This window comes from Triticum dicoccoides, chromosome 3B (genome assembly GCF_002162155.2).
Source record: "Triticum dicoccoides isolate Atlit2015 ecotype Zavitan chromosome 3B, WEW_v2.0, whole genome shotgun sequence".
NCBI classification, from domain to species: Eukaryota; Viridiplantae; Streptophyta; class Magnoliopsida; order Poales; family Poaceae; genus Triticum; species Triticum dicoccoides.
The window spans coordinates 19,586,231-19,609,654 of NC_041385.1; the positions used below are offsets into that span (position 1 = coordinate 19,586,231).

The 23,424-nt window shown below is 45.0% G+C and overlaps 2 pseudogenes; one reads left to right on the forward strand and one right to left on the reverse strand.

Moving 5' to 3' along the window:
- Window positions 1-348: 348 nt before the first annotated feature.
- LOC119279124 lies at window positions 349-22,631 on the reverse strand (annotated as a pseudogene).
- Window positions 6,281-10,632, forward strand: LOC119274431 (annotated as a pseudogene).
- Window positions 22,632-23,424: the final 793 nt, after the last annotated feature.

Consider the following 23,424-nt stretch of genomic DNA (forward strand, 5'->3'; position numbering starts at 1 on the left):
CAATCTTGGAACAATCTAGGAGATTACCAGATACTGAGATCTGAAGCTTCAATAACCATAGTGGCTCTGCTTAATAAGGTGGCACCATCGGTCCATTACATTACTGCATTGGAAACTACCTGAAGAGAGTGACCCTGCGAAGCAGGCAAGTGACTAGTAAAACATAGTACATATTACATCGAAGTGCAAAAGAGAGAAATGCAAGGAAGCAACGCTGACGAATGAGATACAGAGCTATGCTACCAGCATAATGCTTTTTAGCTTTTTTTGTGCCTTGGTTACGGGCTGTGGCACCAGGACCCTCTGCTCCTGTGAAGCTTGTGATGTTTCCATGATACATTTGTGGTTTCAATGATACACGACTTGGAAGAGCATCGGGTCATCATCTGTGCGCTGCACATGCTTCGTCGCTGAGCACCCCTGCGACTTTTGGAACGTGCAACGGTAGTAACCTCTGCAAAAGGACAATACAATAGGAAACCAGGGGGGGAATGGGAGTTTCAGCTTTGTTGAGAAGAAGCCTTTGCTAACCTCAGGTGCTTGGCGTCAAGGATATCGTTCTGGCCGTACTTCGTCCAGCTGAAACCGTCATTGGAGAGGTGCCCATAGAACAGTGAATTGTCAACACACTCAATGTTAGCTGTAGGACGACCTGAGCACATATCAATGGCCTTCCTTAACGCTGACACTGCAGCCCTTGTACTGGATTTATCAGCACCATATCCCGCGATAGTTACAAGGATTTCCTTGAGGCCTAATAGGTGCTCGATGCCCATTGAGTCTTACCTGGACCTTTTCCAGACTGGGCCAATGCCTCAAAAGTCAGTTGTGATATCCTGATGCAGGACAGCCTGAAACACTTGAGAACAGGGAATCCCATTCCGCACATGACTACCTTCTCTTTAGCTTCACGAGTTCCTTCGATGTGCAATTTGAGGTGGTTAACAGTATGCAAATGTGCAAGAAATCCTATATCATCCTCCAACACCTCAACTATAAGATCAAGATCAAAGAGGTTATGGAGCTCTCTAATCCACTTAGGAACCCTCGAAAACAAGCACAACATATTAAGCCTCCGAACAAGGTAAGGAGAAGCAAATTGCGAACTCAACACAGATATACTGGTGATGTTAGAATCCGTGTGCAGATCTCTGAGGTTGCAAAGTTTTTCAAGGGAACGACTCAAAACACACTGTTTTCTTTCCATGTTAAGCCATGCACTAGTCATGTTAGAGTCCTCTTGCCATTCTTGCTACCCACCAAAAGTAGCATATTATAGAATTTATGTGCTCACATAGACCTCTTGGGAGTTCAAAACAAGCCATTGCATAAACAGGAATGGCTTGAACTACATACTAGATTATGACCTCCTCTACTCAACAAGATAACATCTTTTCAAGCCATCCATGTACCTTTTTCAAAATTCGGTCTTTTAAGTACTTAAAAGTTCCATTTTTTGATCTCCCCACTTCTAACGGCATGCCAAGATATTTACCACTCAAAATTTTGAAATTGTGAACAATTTCTTAATTTACCTAAAAAATTAAAACATGATCTTTTTATAATTTCAAACAAAATTTTGTATCCAGGAACATTTTTTGGAGTTGTGAACAAGTTTATTTTAAATAAATAACAGTTTTCAAAATTTCAAACATTATTTAAATTTTTTGAACAACTTTGTAAAGAAAATAACTTAAAATTTAAATGGAAAATAAAAATAAAAAACGAAAACTTTTAAAAGAAAAAAACTAAAACTTTAAAAGAAACATGAAAAAGTAAAAAGTGAACCCAAAAAACCAAAACAGAAACAGAGAAAAACTGTTCAGGGAGCCTTCTGGAAGTTTCATAAAACCGGACAGGAACCTGCTAGAAGATTCGCAAAACCGAACAAAACATACTGCCTCCATTCCACTATTTAGTGACTATAAATTTTTCTGAAAATCAAACTTTGTCAACTTTAACCAAACGTACAGAGAAAACTATCTAGCTCTACAATATCAAACATGTACATTCTGAAAATATAACTCATGATATATCCAAAGATGTGCAGTTGGTATTCTAGATGTACCTATTTTCTCTATAAATATGGTCAAAGTTTGTAATGTTTGATTTTTAAAATAATCTATAGATACTACATTATACTCCCTCCGTTTCTAAATATTTGTCTTCGTAGAGATTTCAAATGGACTACCATATACGGATGTATATAGACATATTTTAGAGTGTTTATTCACTCATTTTGCTCCGTATGTAGTCATTTGTTAAAATCTCTAGAAAGACAAATATTTAGAAACAAAGTGAGTATCACGTAACTGGACCCGCCCAGTACACTCGACCAGTATGCGTTTGCTCCACATTATGACGCAGCCAGCATCAAATCGGGATTTCCCTCCTATACGGCGCCTTCAGCGCTAGTTCTTTTTTTTTATTGAGAAACTTTTTTTTGAGACAATTTTATTGAGAAACTACAGCGCTAGTTCGTGACTTGGCTCTCGCGCGAAGGTCTCGGTGGGCCGGCCCAGTGTACACACGCACCACATACTCCAATATGCCCCTAAAAGAGCATAATCCAGCATGCGAAAATAAAAAGAATAAAATTAAAACAATTCTCGGATTTGAAAATAAATTCGTGAAGTAAAAAAACTTCATTAATTTTTAAAAAACTCAGGATTTCTAAAAAGTTCACTGCATTTTTAAAAAAATTGCGGATTATAAATAGTTTCTCAATTTTGAAGAAAAAATTCCTGAATTTTAAAATTGTTCATTGGTTTTGAAAACAAGTTGACGATTTTTTTTAAAGTTAATATATTTCAAGAAAAGTTCAGAAATCAAAACTTCATGAATTTCTGTAGGAAAAAGTTCATAATTTAAAAAAGATGTTCACAATGATTTTGAGAAACAAATCGTAGGTTTAATAAAAGTATTCGGTTTTGAAAAAGAAATAACGAATTTGGATAAAGTTCCTAGATTTCCGAAAAAAGTTCATCATTTATATATAAAACTTTCATAGATTTGGAAAAAAAACTCACGGATTTTGAAAACAAAGTTTAATAGAATAGTTATAAAAAATTCATGAACTTGAAAATACTTCATGACATTTGAAAAAACTTCACTTGAAAGTTAGCAAAAAATGGACCAAATGTTTTTTGATTGCAAAAAAGTTGGTGAAAATTGGAAAAGTATTGCGAAGTTTGAAAAAGATTCACAAATTTGAAAATAAAACGAATTTTTCAAAATGACATACATTTACGAAAGTAAGAAAGAAACTAGAAAAAAGGAAATAAAATTGTATAAGAAAATAAAAAGAAAATGTAAGACCAAGTGAAAACCAAAGAAAAAACCGGCCAAACAAAGTCGAAAGAACATGAAAACTAGAATCTTTGTTGTTAGTGTTACGTTTGATACACAACAAAGAAGTAAAATAAAAAAGGAAAAAACTTATACATGGCAAAAGAGGTCTCGCAGGTGGTTATCGCGTCTGGTGGTTAACCTTGTGGTTCGCAGTTTGAGTCTCGGATATGCCCATTTTTTGTTTTTGAAAAAAAGGAAAAATGTAAATGGGCCGAGCTCAATGTGAAGCGGGGTGTGTGTTGGTTTGCACAATAGCCTTAGCCGGTGCTAAAGGCGCCGAATAGGAATTGGTGTGGATTTTGGAGTTTGGGGCTCCTGTTGGAGTATTCCCAAGCTGTTTGAATTTTTTTCTCCTTGTCGCGAGTGTTTGCGTTAATAAAAATGCCCTTTAACTTGGTAGTTGGTGTGTTTGTCAAGGAGAGCAAGTGGCTAACTTTTGGTGCGGTGAGTTCAACACCTTATTTTGTGATGTTATGCGGTATGTTCTGGTTTCTTCAACTCTCTTGGACCGGTGGTGATGGATTGCAATTTTGTACCGTGTGGGGGTGATGCTCCAACCAATATATTTTTAAGCGATTTTCTATATCTTGTTGCAAGCTGCGAGCGGCTATTGTGGTCTTTAAAGTCTGGTATGGCAAGCGCGTGTAGGTGTCTTTTTTGTCTTTTTGCTGTTGTTGTTGTTGTTGTTGTTGTTGTTGTTGTTAGAGCATCTTCGACAAGTGGTGTACAATCGGAGATGAAGAAGGCCAGTACGATCTTCTGAATAATTTTACATTTTATCGGTCATTCTGTGTCAGTTGTCTTCCTGTTGTACCACTGATTGTTCCTTTATATATTTACCAGATCTAATATGCCCTTTGGTAAAAAAAATTCTTTCTAATATCTTCTCATTCCTTGCACCGGAAAAAACGGGGACTTATCCTGTACTGTGATATCTCAAATCCTAGAACCATCAGTCGGAATAATAACATCTTGAGAGATAGGGACGCTTTCTCCTCCCCCCTTGGCCCCCGCGTCGCTCCCGCAAGGGCAACTCGGGCGGCGCTAACCCTAGTCGCCGCCGCCGGCCCCTTCCCCCTTCTCCTCTCCCTCGCCACCACCAGAGGGGGTCGCCAGAAAGCCGCACGTCCGCCGGGGAGGGTGGTGGCGAGGATCTGTCCGCCTGTTTCGCGCAGGGGATCTGGAGCCGGGGTGGCGGCCTCGGGTGGTGGTGCGTCATCGTCTTCAGCCCGCGGCGTCGCTGGTGCTGGACGCCCCCTTGGCCACGCGGGTGGCAAGGCGGCGGGTGGTGGTGGCTGTGGGGCGCGGTGGCCGCGGGGCGCCCGCCCCGGATCTGACGCCTTCGCCCCCAATCCGTTTCGGCCTCTGTCAGATCTGGCTTCCGGCTGGCCCTGGTCGCCGGCGCCGCGTCTGTGGTAGGGGTGGGGGAGATGGGGGACCTGGAGAAATCCACGGCTGGCTATGCCGGCCACGACGACGGCGACGCCTGAGGGCGTCGTCTCCTACCTGTAGGCACCGTCAAGGTGCCCCCTTTCCCCCTTCTGCCTCTCTCCCCTGCTCGTGCACCGGGGTGAAAACCCAAATCCCCCTGGATTGGGCGGCAGCTACGCTCGCGGCGTCGCCACCTTCATGGAGGTGCCGCCTTCGGTTGAGCATGGGGAGGTGGCAAGTTCGAGCTGGTTGGTGGGCGTCCGGTGGCGACATGGTTGGCGTTGGCGGGGTCTTGGTGGTTCTTCTCCAAGTCAGTGGCTTCCCAACATTGTCTGCTCTGTCACTAGCAGCCTCACCATGCTTTTTGCTTCTCCTTGAGTGTTGGTTCCCCCTGCTCCATGTTTGCCTTTCTGGAGCTCGGCGACGCGAGTTAGTGGTGCCCTGGTCAGGCTCTCCGGGCGGCAATGGCGTCGGTTGTACATCTTTGCTCTAGGGAGAGCGTTTGCATCGCCCGACGGATCGGCGCCTCGTGCCAGGCGAGGGGCTAGGGAGCCCCTTCGGAGTTGCAGGATGTTGTCAACGGTGCGGTTGGAGTCAATGGGGCTGTCAGCGTTCCCTTACATGCTAGTTGGATCTCCGCAAGGCTTGCTGGTGTTCGGGATGGATTGAACTCGGTGGAGGGCTTCTCTGTCTTCAAGCCGGTCTTGTTCTTTAGTTTTCTTCATCTTTGCTTGTAGATGGTAAGAAGCCTATTAGCTGCTAGCACAACACTATGTATCCTTTTAGCTGTTTCTTTGTTCTTCTTTGTAAGTTGGCGGTTGCTGTAATCCTGGCCGGTTGATGGCTTTGTTAATTCAAAACCGGGCTCGATTTGAGCCTTCGTTCTAAAAAAATAATAATAACATCTTGAACTGTTCACGAAGGAGTTTCGAGCAGAAACTTTGTTGTCAAATCCCTTTTTTAGGTAGTATAGAAAAAAAAACATATTGCTACAAAAGCGGAAATGATAAATTCCAAATATTCGGGATTTGACCATGGCAAATTGAACGTTTTCGATGACAAATTTAGTGACACGAGGATTAAAAGAACAAGGATTCAACTAGTATTTCTTTCGAAAAGGAGGAATACCCTCGGCCTCTGCATCAAAGCGATGCATACAACCATTTTTATTATATTATTGGACAGAACCCAACGAAATAAATACAGGTATCAATCCGTAGCCACCTTTCTAGCAACCACTGTCGCTACCCTACAATGTTGATGACGTGCCCTGGCCGCGTATGAACACACGGGGAATCTTTCCGGCCGCCTCTCCTTCAAGCAGTGGCCACCACCACCATTCCCACCATGTGAGGTGTCGCCAGTGACTATCGTGCTTGACGAGGACGCCACTGCTAACCAACAGCACACGGTCGACGACCTGCTGACCCTCTTGACCCGACAAGGTGTAATGTCATGTCATGTCATGGTGGAGGGAGCGTGGAAATTCCTCAAGACCTCCATCGGTGGATCGATCGCGCTTATTTAATGGCCTTCACTCAAGTTGCATACCAGGCAAATTAAGAGGCGCAGGAAGGCAAGCTTTTCTTTTCTCACAGCAGGAAGCAACAAGGTATTCAATCCTCCATAACTCAGCTTTGTATCTATGTATGTCACTTAGCCATATGAGCTCTTATTTAGCAGTTGTTTGGAACAAGCCAAATTCTCTGGCTGTTAGTTAGCTGTGCTGCTTGGATATAAGAATCAGTTAAGGGCACTACATGTTCAATTTGCCATCAAATTATAGTACGTATTATGTCTAAGCAAAATACACGGGAGTTCCACACCTCTATACAAATATTAAATATATAATATATCAAAAAATTAAAAAAAAACTGAAATTTGGGGATATCAAGCCTGGGTTCCCAATCTACTCCCGTATGCAGTTTCATGAGAAAATACCAGGAAACGTATCCGTGGCAAAGGAAATACTGTCCCACCCGTTTTTTCTATGCATGGGATTTTTTTTGTCTTTTTTGCCGCGAATACGTTTCCTGGTATTTTTTCATGAAATTCCACACAAGAGTAGATCGAACACCCAAGTTTAATATCGCAAAATCCCAGTTTTTTTTTTCTTCAAATTTCTCAGTATTTTTTTAAACTTCATGTTCACATAGGGGGGTTAATTTCCGTTTTCGATGGCAACTAGTAGTATTTAATTTGTTCATGGCTATCTTTTGCACCAAATTATTAAAGTGTGTGTGTCTTTGTGTGTTAGAAAGAACCTTCAAGATGACAGGAAAAGCTTACGTTTCTTCTTTGCTCTGCTTCGCAGCGGCATCGATCGATGTTCCCCGTCTTTCTGTTGCTTCTTTTGCTTCTCCGGTCGGCATCGGCAACAACATTCAGCCACCGGACTGATGTGGATGCCTTGTTGGCATTCAAGGCAAGCATAAACAACCAGCGGGGTGGTGTTCTAGTGCATGGAACACAAGTAATACTACCACTACATTCTGCCACTGGCCTGGTGTGGTTTGCAGCCAGCACAGCAGGGTCACGGCGCTCAACCTCACTTCCCAGGGCCTTGGTGGCATAATCACGCCTTCCATTGGGAACCTCACATTCTTGAAAACTCTAGACCTCAGCCTCAACAATTTGGATGGTGAAATACCTCCATCAATTGCTCGTCTCTCTCATCTGCGATATCTTGACTTGTCCAACAACTCACTTCATGGTAATATACACCCTGGCTTGAACAATTGCACCAGTCCTGAAAACATCAACCTTGGAGCAAACCACTTCACCGGAGAAATTTCCCCTTGGCTTGGGCTTGGAGGATTGTCCAGTCTCAAGGTTATACGACTATGGAACAACAACTTCACTGGAACCATCCCGCCATCACTTACCAACCTCTCAGCACTGCAAAATATCGATTTCACCACAAACCAATTACAAGGTGACATCCCTGAGGGCCTTGGTAGGATCACTAGTCTCAACATGATTCAACTGGGTCAAAACCGCCTCTCAGGCATCATCCCTGCAACTTTCTTTAACCTTTCCTCTCTAACCGGTTTCAATGTGGCGGTCAATGAGTTGCATGGTAAACTTCCCTCAAACTTGGGGGATCGCCTCCCAAATCTCAAGTACCTATTACTCGGCTTGAACCACTTCACAGGAAACCTTCCGGCTTCTCTTGTCAATGCAACTGAGATTTATACCTTAGAACTGTCATCCAACAACTTCACCGGTAGATTGCCTCGAGAGATTGGAATGCTCTGCCCGGACACCCTCAGTCTAGAAGTGAATCAGCTAACGGCAGCTACTGCTAAGGACTGGGAGTTCATGACCTTGTTGACAAACTGCACACGTCTCGGTACACTTGACCTTTATTTCAACAATTTAGGTGGCGTGCTGCCAAGCTCTGTTGCCAACCTATCAGCACAACTCCGAGAGCTAGATGTTGGATACAATCAGATTTCTGGAAAGATACCATTTGGCATAAGCCATCTTGTTGGGTTAAATCAACTGGACCTCTCAAATAATCGTTTTACCGGTTCCTTGCCCGACGACATCGGGAGGCTAAATCTGCTCCAGGCTTTGTATTTCGAAAACAATCTATTCACAGGTTACTTGCCATCCTCCCTCGGGAACTTGACACGGCTAGTAATTCTTCCTGCAACCGGCAACCAGTTTGAGGGGCCGCTTCCAACAAGCCTAGGTAGCCTCCAGGAGATGACTATAGCAGACTTTTCACACAATAGGTTCACAGGTCCATTGCCTAAGGAGATCTTTAACCTGTCGTCTCTGTCAAATTTGCTAGACTTGTCTGACAATTACTTTTTTGGTCCTCTTCCACCACAAGTCGGCAGCCTGACAAACCTTGCATACCTATATGTATCGAGGAACAACTTATCAGGTCCCCTACCCAATGAACTTAGCAACTGCCAAAGCCTGACAGAACTCAGATTGGACCATAACTCCTTCAACAGTAGCATTCCCTCATCTATCAGCAAAATGCAAGGTCTGATGTTGCTAAATCTTACAAAGAACACACTCTCTGGTGTGATTCCTCAAGAGTTAGGGCTAATGGGTGGCACTGGAGAGTTGTATCTCGGACACACAACCTTTCTGGCCATATCCCTGAAAGTTTGGAGAACATGACATCATTATACCGGTTAGACCTGTCATTCAACCATCTAGGTGGCAGAGTTCCATCACGGGGCGTGTTCAGTAATGCATCTGGGTTTTTGTTTGGTGGTAATTTGGGGCTTTGTGGTGGAATATTGGAGTTACATTTGCCCCCATGCCCGGCAAAACCCATGGGACATGGTTTGAGGAAACACCATTTCATCACTATAGTAGTTATCCCAATTATTGCTGGCATAACTCTGTGTGTGAGTTTCGCACTTGTTTTCTTCACAATGAGAAAGAGATCGAAAGCTCGATTGACAGCCGTACAAGGATTTCAACTGATGGATGACCGTTATCCAAGAGTTACTTATGCTGAACTAGTCCATGGAACAAGTGGCTTTGCTTCAGACAATCTATTGGGTGGAGGAAGGTATGGATCAGTGTACAAGTGCTGTTTGCTGCTAAGAAATATGATGACCACAGTAGCTGTAAAGGTTTTTGATCTTCAACAGGTTGGCTCTTCAAAAATCTTTATAGCTGAGTGTGAGGCACTTAGTAAGATCCGCCATCGTAATCTGATCAGCTTCATAACTTGTTGTTCGAGCTCTGACACGAACCAAAACGACTTCAAATCCATTGTGTTCGAGTTCATGCCTAATGGGAGCCTAGACGGGTGGATACACATGGATGTGCATGCATCACATCAACTCCAAGGCATGACATTGATGCAGAGATTGAATATCGCAGTGGATGTTGCTGATGCGCTTGACTATTTGCACAACAGCTGCGAACCACCAGTAATTCACTGTGACTTGAAGCCGAGCAACATTCTTCTCGACAAGGATCTAGTTGCTCACGTCGGGGACTTGGGCCTCGCAAAGATTCTTGCTGAACCAGCCGCGGAGCAACTGATTAATTCACAGAGCTCGGTTGGAATACGAGGAACAATTGGATACGTCACTCCAGGTATAGCTTGACTTCTCTCTAACGTTAAACAACAATTTTGCATGCAACTTAGCTCACGGAATTCCCTTTTTTCTTTCTTTCAAACAAACGCAGAATACGGCCAAGGTGGTCAAGTTTCTTCATGCGGAGACGCATACAGCTTTGGAATTGTCATCCTCGAGTTGTTTACAGGGATGGCACCTACTCATGACATGTTCGGAGACGGGTTGACCTTGCAGAAGCATGTAGAGGATGCAATTCCAGGGATGCTAATGCAGATTGCTGATCCAGTCCTGCTGTCCATTGAAGAAGCTAACGCGAACACAGTGGAACATGTCAGCAATGCCATATTCTCCGTCATGAAGGTTGCGCTATCATGCAGCAAGCATAATCCGACAGAGAGAATGCGCATCAGAGACGCGGCTGCTGCGATTCACAGGATAAGGGATGCTCATGCACATTAAGGTATACTAGATGACATAACGAGGAAGCCAATAAATATAAGATATAACTGCACATAAACGCAGGTCCTTTTTTGCTGAAACAAGTGTGTCACTCACGCGCTTAATTGGCTTTGTAGTGTTTATTATGTATTCCAGTCTAGGTGTGGTTTAGCCTCTAGCTGGCCCTGTTTGGTTAGCATGCTGATCTGTCCTTTGCAGTTGTGCTTGTCTAGGTGTGGCTCTCGTGGCGTGGCTTGTATGTGGGGAATAGTTTTGTACGGTGAACTAGTAGTCCCATATCCATATGTATTGGTCATTGTTGGCCCTGGCTTTTCTAAAGCCAGGAAATTAATGGTGGGTTACCTTTCATGTAAAAGGCAACATGTGTAAATTACAGGCAATTTTGCTGTAAATTACAGAAGTTTGCCTCTTGCCTGGCCAGAAATAAAAAAGTTCTAACAATCACAAGATAAGACCTGACAGTAAAACCGATCTCGGCGACTTGCAGCAAGTAGAGTTGATCAACATAAACAGGCAGTTGAAAGATGCAGAGTGGACGATGCCCTAAGATGAGCTCATTCTCAAACTCTCAACTAACATCAACTCGGGAAAACGATGGCCGTACCTGCTTCAGCTTGCGCGCTGCTGCAAACCTGGCAATTAAGTCAGCAGAAAATGGAGCTGAGGACTCTGAGCTCTGCCTTTTCTTTTATTTATATTATAGAGGAAAGGAAGACTTGCTGGTAGTAGTTGAGCCCTCTTGCAACCATACGCCTGCTTCCTTCCGACCTGTTACACGAATGAATTCTTTCACTGAAAACCTCTTGTAGTATTTGCAAGAAAACCTGCAGCTCGGATGGGATGCAAAACATGCTATTCTAAAAGATGTGCTACCATGGTGAAAAACAACCAGTTCTTACCCAGATACTACTCCCTCCGTCCCAAAATGTTTTACGTTTTTTGACTCTAGTGTAGTGCCAAAAAGCGTCTTATATTAGTACTTCAGCCTGGGGATTTCAGACAAGTACTCTCTCCGCCCGGAATGTCATTGAAATAGATGTATCTAGATGTATTTTAGTTCTAAATACATCTATTTTCATCCATTCCGATGACAAGTATTTCTGGACGGAGGAAGTATCAGCAATGAACTCTGCCAGTGCCAGTGCCAGTGCCAGTGCCAGTGCCAGTGCCAGTGCCTGGCAAGAAAGAAGACAGCACTTGCCTGTGGTTTCAGACAAGTGTAGTGCAGGGGATGGATGGGGAAAGCGCCGGCCACAGCAGCATCCACAGGCAGGCAAACGAGGGCAGGCGGCGGTGGGGGCTTCCATCCCTAACTTGACCTCGGAGGGCTGCCGCGGCTGACGAGGCGGCGTGTGGCGCGGGGCTCGGCTCTGCCCGGAGGCGGCGTCCCCGACGGAGAGGACGGAGCGGTCAGGCGCCGTGGCGAGGAGGCCAACGACGGCGCCTCCGCGCGTCGTCCAGATCTCGCCCATCCGCCCTGCACTGCACTGCACTGCACGCGACAGCGGGGCCGGCGACGAACCTCACAAGCGGGCTCCATAACTGCATCTCTGAACAAGTGTCTAAGGGCATCTCCAGCCGTTGGCCCCTAAGGAGGCGTCTAAAAGCGCCGCCAGGGGTGAGCCGGCGCAAAAAATGGCCCTGGGGCGAGTCGGTCCCCAGCCGTCGGCCCCAAGGGCCGCCCCCGGGCACGTATTTAAAAAAAACGTTCGGCGAAGTTATGATAAAAACTAGTTATATTTCGGCCAACCATGGCAAGTTTCGGCGAAATTCATCCAAACATTACATTAACCTAATCTAAAGTAAAAGAAAGTGGCTGAAGTCGTCGCCGCCATCGTCGTCGTCGGCCTTCTCCTCCTTGACGCGGGTGCCCCTGTTGGACCCCTGCCCGGCATCGCCTTGGCGAACAGGCGGCGGCGCGTCGTCGTCGTCGTCGCTGTCGCATAAGACGACGACCCCGCCTTCCTCGCGGCCGCGTCGGCGCTCCTCGAAGCGGCGTAGGGCGGCGCACTGGCGCTCCTTCTCCTTCTCCCGGCGCGCCTTCTCCAACGCGATGGAGTCCTGGCGCGCCCATTCGAGGGCCGCGTCGTCGTCGTCGAACTCCGCGTTCACCGGCGCCAGCCCCGGCTCCGTCTTCACCGGCGCCAGCCCCGGCTCCGTCTTTGGCGCGACGAAGCGCGGAGGAGCCGACGAGGACGAGGCGCGCCGGCCGCCCTCGTTGATGACGATGCCGGCGCTGCGAGTGCGCCGGCCGAGCGGCGTCTCCGCCGTGGGCTCGGCCTTGACGCCGAGCAGCACCGGAGAGCCGGAGGAATGGGAAGAAGAGCGCGACGAGGAGGAAGAAGAAGAAGCGCCGAACCTCCTTGGCGCCCATGGCCCGACGCGTCGGTGCTGCGCCGGGGCGGCCACCCTCGCCGGGGGGTACGCCAACGGCGGGTCGTTGCCGTCCTCGAGGTACGTGAGCACGCCCTCGAGTGTGCGGCCGGGGACGCCCCACCAGAGGTGGCGCCCCTCGCTGTTCTGCCGGCCGCCGACCACCGAAGCACCGTTGGTGGACGCCAAGTGCTGCTGCTGGCGGCGCTGGAAATACGCCGCCCATGCCGCGTGGTTGTCGGCGGCGTACTGGGGGAGGGAGCGTTGGGCGTCGGTGAGGGACGCGCGCACGATGTCGACCTCCTCGGCGAAGTACCTCGGCTTCGCCACGGCGTCGGGCAACGGGGGAATGGGCACTCCCCCGGCGCTGAGCCTCCACCCCGTTGGCCCGGCGCGCATGTCCGGCGGCGCCGGGATGTTCGCCTGGAACAGGAGCCAGGACTCCTGTTCGCGGAGCGAACGACGGCCGAAGCCGTTGGCCGCCGCCTCGTCTCCGGGGAAGCGCTCTGCCATGGCGACGGCGGGGCTGGGCGGGCTCGGGAGAGGTAGAGGGAGGGGCTGGGCGGCGGCGCTCGGGAGAGGCAGGGAGAGGGAGGGGCTGGACGGCGGCGAGGGGGGGAGGGCTGGTGTGGGCACAGGCGAGTGGAGGCCGCCGGCTTTTATAGCCGGGCCGCGCCCGTGTGTACGCGTGCGAGGGAGGGGAGGCGTCGGCGCGCCGTCCCGTGAAGCGCCGCCCGTGAGGAATCAATGGCAAGGCTGGCCGGCGGCAGCCTTGCCATTGATTCCCTGCGGGAACCGAGGCCGTTGGGGGAAGACGAGGCGCCGAGTCGCTGACGCGGCGGGCCCGCGTCTTTTTCGCGCCAAAACAGTTCGCCCCGGTGCCCCCGGGCGCCCCCCAGCGCGCCGGGTTCGGGCTGGGTCCGCCGGCACTGTTTTCGGCCCAAGCCGGCGAAAATCGGGCTCCTGGGGGCGCGACTGGGTCGTTTTTTTGGCACCGGCGCGAAAAAATCGCCTGGGGAGGCCTTCCTGGGACGCGGCTGGAGATGCCCTAAGCACTGGTGTACAAGTTCAGTTATCCAGCGGCCATGGTGAACTTAACCCCATTCGCTCGACGGTCGAGATTGTTACCGTTAAGCTGCCGTCTAGTTACATTTTTTCTTCTTCTTCCTTCTTTCATTAAAGACACACAAAAGGCATCATATAACTGATTAATATTAGGGAAATGTTTGGGGCCGGGGCGCTCCCAAATCGTTTGCGCACTCGCTTCACGCATCACGCGTCTCCACCGATGCCGCATACATGGGGAGACGTGGCTGTGGGGCCACCCACCGCTGGCATCCACACCTGCCTTATCCCCTCGCGGCCACCCACCACTCGCCCACACCTGCCTTATTCCCTCGATCTCCTTCTCTCGTCCACCAACAAGACACAGACTCCATTTTTGCGCCAAAAACTCAGAGTTAAGCACCACCCCACCTCACACACTTGCCATGGCCGTACATCGTTGTGTTTTGATTCCATCCAGCTCTCAGCCACCCCGTTCCTCGTGGCCGGCGAGCAATCTCCTCAGCTCTTCTTTTCCCATCTAGTTTGATGCTGGGACAACGGGTGCCCACAAATGTTGTGACCGTAGTCAGCGTTTGCTGGAACTAGCCCGTAGATTTGCTACCGTCAGACAGTCATCAATTTTTTCGCTCGACCCCAACATCGACGTTTAGCTACGAACTAGCCAGCACCTTGCTGGAACCAGTGTCGTCATTTGCTACAACTGGCTAGGCGGCGTGCTGGAAGCAGTGTTCATCGGTGCTGGAACAGGATGAGCCCCTCGCCGTCGACGATTTTTTTGCTGGAACCTGCTAGTTTGTTTGCTACAATCTTTTTCTTTGAAGTTTGCTGATGTGACTTTCTTTGTTGCATTTGGTGTTAATTTTAGCTGGAACGGACTTTTTTTTGCTTCAACTGACAATTAGAAGTTTTTGCTACTGAGATTTTTTGCTGGATCAGTCGCTTTTGTTTTGTTACAACTGGTGTTTTTTTAGCTGGAACCGACTAAATGTTTTGCTTCAACTAAACATTTTGGTTTTGCTACAAACTTTTTGCTGGAACACGACGATGCTAGTGATGGTGCGGCGAGCCGGAGCTGATGGTGGGAGAGTTCTTGTTACAACCATGGCTGCGGTGCACTGGAACCGGTCAACAACTGAAGCTTCCACACAACGAGGCGTCCATGAGAAGAGGGACAGCAAGCTGGCAGCGGCGCTAGTGCTGCAGGGGCCGACGACGCTGACGACCGCCAGATCTAGCGAAGGAGCAGCCCGACAGAGGAGGCGTGGTGCGGGGCGGCGAGGTGCGGAGTCGCGGTGGCAATTTGGACTGGTGGGGCGGGGGTACTGCAACCGTGAACCTAACTTGCTGGAACCGTCGAGAAGATTTGCTAGAACCAGCAACCAAAAATGCTACTACTGGAGTTCATCCTCAGGGCGTTGCTACGACCACATCCTGTTTTTGCTACCACCGGCGTTTTCTTTTGCTACATGCATGCACGGCGGTGTTGGTTGATAGTGGCAATGCCTTTTTGTTTTGCTGCAGCCGTCTTAGAGTTTTGCTGGAACCAGTGTACAATTTTGCTGGAACGAGCTTTTTCTTTTTTCGACGGTGACCATGGCGACCACGGGGCGTGAGCTGACTTGCTGCAACCGGCAAACCATAAGCTGCCACTTTTGAGCTGATTTGTTACGATGCGGAATCAAATGCTACTACCGGCAAACAGAAAAGCTAGAACCGGCGATTCAGAAGATCCATTGACAGAAGAAAATGTTTCAACCGGCAAACTAAAAAGCTGGAACCAGCAGAATCAATTGCTACTACGGGCAAAACAGAAAGGATGGTGCTAGCTAAAACTGGTGAGTCAGTGCTGCGATGGATGTGCCCATGCCGGCGTGGACGCGTGACCGGCGAGACGGCGTGCTGGGACTGGGAGTCTCTTTTTGCTGCAACTAGCAGGGAGCGGGGCTTCCATGGGGAGCCGTAGTACCCAAGATGGCTGGCCAGATGTAGAAGCTAGGACCGGTGGCAAGCAGCGGAGGGCAGCGCTGCGAGGCGTCGGGTGCGAGCAGCCGGTGGCTGTGCCCTTGCCGGAGCCGCGTACGGGGGTGGAGTTGCGTGCTGATGAGGCGGGGGGATTTTTTCCATGCGCACGGGATGAGCTGCACCCTGCAAGTTGTGAAAGAAGATAAGAATCTGACGGTCGTTGCTAATCTAATCGGAGGGCTGCTAGGCGACCGGCCCAAATTTGGGCCGGCGCACCGGCGCAGAGTGCTGCCCTTAATATTAACTGAAAAAAGATTTACTTTTTGGTACTCCCTCCGTCCCATAATATAAGAACGTTTTTGACACTAGTTCTTATTTGCTACACATGGAGTACTTATGAATGAATGCTTCTTACTTTTTGGTACAAGCAACAAATGTCGTTCATTCATAAAAAATATTCATATAATTTGTAACAAACAGATGATGAAAAATGTGGTGCGAAAATAATCATGATTTATGGTAAATAATCATGATTTATGGTGCCCTTGCCATATCAGTATTATGGCAAAGCAAATGACAGTGAACGATAACATCTAGTCATCTAAAAGGGCCGTGAATTTGTAAATGACTTTCTTTTTTGAAATGTTCACAAATTTGAAGAAATTTTCAAGAAATATTTTTTTTAAGTTTGGCTCTTTTAAAATGTATGGGAAACATAGAAATGAGTTCTAATAAACATTTATTATTTTTAAGAAAATAAAACACATAAACAAAATTTGGGGGCATGACTATGTCTCACTTACTGCACGACCGTAGCTGCCATCACCTCAAGAGCCACCTAAATGGGACAACCCATCAATCACTAAGCACGCTAACTTTGCTTACCAGTCGCTCGCTAGCAGTCACATAGGTCCATTTTTTGTTCCATTTTTTTAGTTTGTATTCTTTTACTTTTGATTATATTTTGGGAAAAAATTAAAGATCGTTTTACTTGATTTTTTTAAAAGTTCATGCAGATTAAAAACATTCGAATGGTGTAAAAATGCTCGCACAACTTAAAAAATGTCCATATCATTCAACAAATGGTTTCTTGCATTTAAAATAATGTTCACGCATTTCAAAAATATGTTCACGACATTTTAATAAACGTCTATATACTGTAAAAAATGTTCATGTAATTCTTCAAAAATTCCATATCATTCACAAGAAATGTTCATGCATTTAAAATAAATATTCGTGGCATCTTCAAAAAATATTTATCAAATATTGAAAATATGTTCAAATCATTTAAAAAATGTTTCATAATACTCCCTCTTTCCCAAAATTCTTGTCTTAGATTTGTCTAAATACGGATGTATCAAGTCATGTTTTAGTATTAGATACATCCGTATCTAGACAAAACTAAGACAAGATATTTGGGACGGAGGGAGTATTAATAAAGGTCATGATATTTTTTAAATTGCCATGCCTTTCAAAAATATGTTCATGTCATTTAAAAAAATGTTCATAAGCCTATAAGAAAATGGTTGCTTGTTTTTGGAAAAGATTCATGGTATTTTAAAACAAAGTTCAAAACATGTGTTTTAAAATTTTCATTGTGTATGAACAAAGTTTCAGTCTGCATTTTGCAAAATGGTCAACATCTATAAATTTCCCAACATATATACAAAAAAGGTTCATCTATATATTGAAAAGGTTCAACATTTATTTCATAAAAAGAAGAAGAAAGAAGCAAAACCATGAAAGAAAGCAGATGATAACCAACAAAGAAAACACATGGAATGCCCTTAAAAACACATAGGTATTTTTTTAAACTAAACTAAACTGATAAAGAAAATTCTGAAGAAAAAAACACGAAAAAGATTCTAAAAGCAGTCCATACAACCTTCTGAAAACCGCTCTAATGGACCACCCGAGCTCGCACCAAGCGCCGCCCATCTATCCACTGGCCCAACCCACACCTACTCCGTCCTCCTCCCTTCTAGGATGGGCAAGGTTATGCCTAGCTTAACGCGAGACCTAGTGCAGCCTCGCGTCAAGGAACACACTACCAGGCCCGCCGGTAGCAAGATCGAACGTAGTCTTCGATAATTTCTTTCATGTTTTCGTTTGATCATTCATTCTTTTCCCTGTATTTTTATTTGTATATATATTTGAAATATTCCAAATATATACTTTTTTAAAACTTCATTTTACATATATTTTTAAAAAATGCGAATTTGAATAATGTTAACACAGTGTTAAAAATTGTTTCGGTAATTTTATAAAATTTTGATAGTACTGAAAAAAAGCTAGTGACATCTTTATAAAAACTTAGTCAACTTGTTTTTTAAAATCATGTATTAGAAAAAAAACTCAGACATGTTTTTAAAAAATGTTAAGTATGTGTAAAACATTATTCACGATGTATACGAAAAATATACATAGTGTATGAACAAAGTAGACATAAAGACACATATTGGAAAAAATATTAATCATTTATTTCAAATTGTTAACCATGATCAAATAACCTTTGAGACGTGTTCAAAAAAATGTACAATATGAATGGAAAATAGGCATCAAAAATATATATTTGCAAAAATGATAGTCATGTATTTCGAATTTTTTACTTACATTAAAAAATGTTAGTCGTGTATTTAAAAAGTGTCCAACATGTATAAAAAATGTTTCAGAAGTATATAGAAAATGTGTATTGGATGTAAAACAATACACATCAGAACATAAATTGGACAAAAAATGTTAATCATGTATTTAGAAAATTTCAACCGAGTACAAAATACTTATTTTAGCTTTATAAAAAATGTATACATTTACTTAAAATATTAATGTGGTGGAAAAAGGGAAAAAAAGAAAACCATAAATAAAAACAAATATAAACAAGTAAAAAATGGAAATTGAGGAAACCATTAAAGAAAACATATCGAAAAAGAAAGAATAGAAACATACCATTCAAAGTGAAGAGAAGCAATGAAAATTACAAAGAGAATCAGAGGAAAAAAAATGAAAACCATAATAAAGAGAAAATACAACGAATGAATGAAAATAAAAATATCAATGGTAACAAAAAGACCATAAATAAAACACATAAAATGAAAAAAAAAAGTAAAAACCATAAGGAAAGGAATAAAAAGGAAAGAAACATAAAACCGATAAAAAACAGATCATTTCAACCAATGAATAGAAGAAAGAAAAAACACAACTCTATAGCCAGCGAGTGAGCTTCTTTTCTTCTGGCCCAAAAAACACATCTACATAGAAAACCTTATGGCGAGATGTAATTTAAGACAGTAAAGCTAAACCTAAATCGAGCCCTCTCACGACCTGGCAGCTTTCGGCCGATCTGAGAGCACCTAGGAGCTCTCTCGCACATTAACGATTCTGGTTATCAGATTTGTGGCCCAATCGATGTCGTTCATGGGCTGGTCCTGGGCCGGATGCCCTAGGGGCCGCTATTCCAGAAACCAAATTGGAGCCTTCTCGTTCGCCCATCCAAAGTTAACATACGATCCCCAATTGACGGTCATGTATGTGAGATATGTCGGCCATCTGATTTTGTGACATACTCCGTATATGGCAGAGTTGCTTGGTTCAGACTGAAAAAAGTGATATTAGCACATATTGTTGATTTGTAAATATGTTTTGAAAGTGATTTGGTAAAATGTGAAATGTGATTTCTGAAATTCATATGTGAAACCGATTAATTCTAATATGTGAAACCGCGTATTTCTAAAATTAATTCCGGTAAATTGAAATGCATTTTTTGATTTGTGTTTCACATAAATATGAGTTCTGAAATGCATGTTCTGGAATTGAAACAGGTCAGCCTCCCACATGCAGCACATGCAGCCAGGAAAGAAAATTGTTAGTTTCAGGTGAGTTCAGAAGAAGCCTTTGGTAACCTTGGGTGCTTGGCGCCACGGATATCTTTCTGGCCGTACTTCCTCCAGCTGAAGCCATCGGGTAGGTGCCCAAGGGACAGCCAACTGTCAATACACTTAATGTTAGCTGTAGGACGACTTGAGCGCATATCAATGGCCTTCCTTAACGCTGACAGTGCAGCTCTTGTACTGCAGGATCCCTCGTCACCACATCCCCCAATAATTACAAGGATTTCCTTGAGGCCTAATAGGTGCTCGATGCCCATAGGTGCAGCACCGTACGGCGAATTGATTCTTACCTCGAGCTTTTCAAGATTGGGCATTGTCCCTGCCTCAAAAGTTAGTTGTGACATCCTGACGCAGAATAGCCAGAAATGCTTGAGAACAGGGAATCCCTTTCTACAAATGACTACCTTCTCTTCAGTTTCAGGTTTCCCTTCGATGTGCAATTTAAGGCGGTTAAGAGATTGCAACTGCGCAAGGATTACAATATCATCTTCCAACACCTCAATTGTGAGATCAAGGTCAAAGAGGTTATGGAGCTCTCCAATCGCGTTAGGAACCTTCGGAAACGGACACAGCATATGAAGCCTCTGAAGAAATAGCGAACTCAATGCATAACTAATTTTGATGTTAGAATCCATGTGCAGATATCTGAGGTCGCAAAGTTTTTCAAGCGAACATGTCAAAACATCCAAACGCTGTCTTCTTTCCATCTCATGCAATTCATCCATTTTGGAAAGACCACCACATATTCGAAGATCCCTCAAATTGATGAGATCTCCGAGGTCTCTGATGTTGTCTATAGAATTCAAGCCCACATCAAATTCATGCAGCGTACATAAAGATCTCATGTTGCCAATTCCATTGGGCAAATTTGTCCTACTAGGGACAATCAGGTGCTGCAACCGGCCCAAATGAACAACATCTGACGGAACTTGAATTTTACCATCTGCTTTAATTTTCAAATACCTCAGTTGGAACAAATGAGATATTCCAGTGAGGTCAGGTATCTCCTGCCGAAATTCAAGACTTAAAACTCGGAGATGTTTGAAATTTTGAGAGAGGAGGTGCATATGCAGAGTTACCAAATCTCGCAAGCGCTCTTACTTGTGAGAGCTGGGTGGTTTCCAATATCGTGCCATCTATTATGCCATCCAGATAGAGGGAGAGTCGGCGGACCTTGTCAGACAAACCTATCATGTCTTGGATGTCATCTGTTGCAGTGATGAAATTTTCTTCTCTGCACTTGTGTATAATAAGGTCAAGCATCATATCATGCAATCTGCAAGATAACACTTCATTATTATGATCGGTATCAACTGGCTGAATGATGCCTCTGTTAAAAAGCTCGTTAAAATAGCCCTCTGCAACGTCCTCTGGATATTTCCCATGTGCTTTACCTACAAAGCCTTGGGCTACCCATTGCCTGACCAAATCATTTTTCCAGATTATATAGTCCTCTGGATACATACCCAAATATAGCATGCATGTCTTCAAATAATGAGGAAGATTTATGTAACTAAGGCTCAGTATTTGCCTCATTCCTTCCAATGTTGGATTCACCTCAAAATTGGGGCCCAGAGAATTCATTACATGCACCCACTGTTCCTTCAATTTGTTTCGCTCACTAGCCAAAAGGCTAGATATAGTCACAATTGTAAGAGGCAAGCCACCACATCTTTTTAAAATTTGAGCTGAAACTTCTTGCAGATACACAGGGCAAGCATGATCTGAACCAAACACTCTTTTGAAAAATAGCTTCCTTGAATCTTTGTTGCTTACTGACTTCATCTTATAAACATAGTCATGTTGATTGTAGCAGCAAGCTCTAGCCACAAAATTAATTCTGATAGTTGTTATTATCATGCTACCGTACATATATATTTTCAGGAAGAGCACATCTAATAACATTCCACGTAGTTTCATCCCAAATGTCATCAATTACAATCCCCCGGGGTGGGCTCGTCGGAGCTGCAGCCGAATGAAGGGATATTCGACCCGACCACCGGCGAGGGAGCTCAGGGCACGCGCAGCTCTAGATCTGATTTGGGGGATTGATTGCCTTCCCCCTCGTCTCTCGTCGTTGGTGCTCCGGATCTGATCTGGAGATGACTGCTGACTGTGTGTGCACCCGATTCTCAACTGTAAAGCAAGCATAGGACCCCATGATTGTTTTCCTAGAAAAGTCATCATGCCGCATATCCTCCACAAGAAAATTCAAAATAAAACTAAAGATAATCATTCCAATTACTGTTCATGAGGGTGTAGGGACACCCAGGAGCTAAAAAAAATAATCTCTCTATCCGGAGGTGGCGAGCGCGGTTCGGAGCAAGATTATTGCAATCTACTCACCATCAGACGACAATAAGATATTAATCTTCACCGGTCGCAGGCTCTTTTTTTGCTTTTTCTCTAGCCTTTTGCTCAATATCTGGGTTGTAATATGTTGGAACTTCTTTTTTTTTTCCTATAAGAACCTTGTGTTGATGCTGGTTTACGATATAAAGCCGTGCACTTTTTGTGCCTTTTCTTAAGAAGTGATATAGGGTTAAGTGAGATAAATAACTTCTTAAATATATTTTAGGATTGTGATAAATACCAAACATTCGTATCTATACAATAGGTTCGAACGATCCCCACCTTCACGAGGCCGAGTGAGCGTAGCGCGCAAGGCCGAGTGAGCGTAGCGCGCAAGGCCGAGCCGTCGCGCCGAGGCAATCGCAAGGCCCATCTCAAGGCCCCTCACGTGACCCAGTCCCACAACCATCACGCGCCACCACTAAACCCCAACTTTCTTACTTCCACAGCAAGAAAATATAACAAACACTCTCCATCAATCCTCCTCTTCCTCTTTCTCTCGCCCCGATGACGAACTCAACCATTCATCTCCTTCCCCTACCCCCGCCCCCCACCCCAACCCGATCCAGCAATTGCTTCACAAGTCATGCAATACACTGAAGTTACCATCGGATCTCCACTTGATCTACCATCAGGGACACCAGAACTTACCAAGCGTCCAGAATCCAGCAATTGCTTCACAAATCATGCAGAAACGCTTGGGGAACTCAAGCTACCACCAGATCTCAACTTGATCTACCACCAGGGACACTAGAACTATTGGAAATATGCCCTAGAGGCAATAATATAAGTATATTATTATATTTCCTTGTTCATGATAATTATCTTTTATTCATGCTATAATTGTATTATCAGGAAATCGTAATACACGTGTGAATACATAGACCACAATATGTCCCTAGTGAGCCTCTAGTTGACTAGCTCGTTGATCAACAGATAGTCATGGTTTCCTGACTATGGACATTGGATGTCGTTGATAACGGGATCACATCATTAGGAGAATGATGTGATGGACAAGACCCAATCCTAAGCATAGCACAAGATCGTGTAGTTCGTTTTGCTAGAGCTTTTCCAATGTCAAGTATCTCTTCCTTAGACCATGAGATCATGTAACTCCCAGATACCGTAGGAGTGCTTTGGGTGTACCAAACGTCACAACATAACTGGGTGACTATAAAGGTGCATTACAGGTATCTCCGAAAGTGTCTGTTGGGTTGACACGGATCGAGACTGGGATTTGTCACTCCGTATGACGGAGAGGTATCACTAGGCCCACTCGGTAGTGCATCATCATAATGAGCTCAAAGTGACCACGTGTTTGGTCACGGGATCACGCATTACGGCACGAGTAAAGTGACTTGCCGGTAACGAGATTGAACGAGGTATTGGGATACCGACGATCGAATCTCGGGCAAGTAAAATACCGATTGACAAAGGGAATTGTATACGGGGTTGTTTGAATCCTCGACATCGTGGTTCAT